Raw genomic sequence first — 711 nt, forward strand, 5'->3', positions numbered from 1 at the left:
GACTTTAAAAAAAATAAATAAAAGAAATTTATAGCCTCATAGTTGTAGAGGTTAGAAGCCTAAAACTGAGATGTCAGCAAGGCTGGGCTCCCTTAGAAATCTTTAGGGGTATCATTCCTTGCCTCTCTCTGGCTTCTGGTGTTCTGCTGGCAATTTTAGTGTTTCTAGGTTTGCAGCTGCATCACTCCAATATCTGCCTTTGTCATCACATGTCATTCCCCCTGGATGTCTTTGTGTCTTCACACAGCCATCTTCTTACGAGGGCCCCAGTCATATTGGGTAGGGGTCCAATCTCCTCCAATAGGCCCTCATCTTAACTAATTGCATCTGCAATGACCCTATTTTCAAATAAGATCACATTTTGTGGTAATGGAGATTAGGCTATAAGGCCAGTATTTAAAAAATCAATTTTATTTCTATTTATTAGGAACAAACATTAGAAAATTATATTTTTAAAATATTATTAAAATAGCATCAGAAAACATAAAATACTTAGAAATAAATTAATGAAAGCTGTGCAGTCTTTCTACATTGAAATGCAAAAAAGAAAATATTGCTAAGAGAAATTAAAGAAGATCTAAAGAAATAGAGAAAAGTACCATGTTCACATACGGGAAGACTCAAAACTAATAAGATGTTAACACTCCCCAAATTGATTATAGATTCAATGTCATCCTAGTGAAAATCTCAGCAGGATACTTTTAGAAGCAT

This window comes from Pteropus vampyrus, unplaced genomic scaffold, assembly GCF_000151845.1.
Source record: "Pteropus vampyrus isolate Shadow unplaced genomic scaffold, Pvam_2.0 Scaffold11350, whole genome shotgun sequence".
Classification (NCBI taxonomy): Eukaryota; Metazoa; Chordata; class Mammalia; order Chiroptera; family Pteropodidae; genus Pteropus; species Pteropus vampyrus.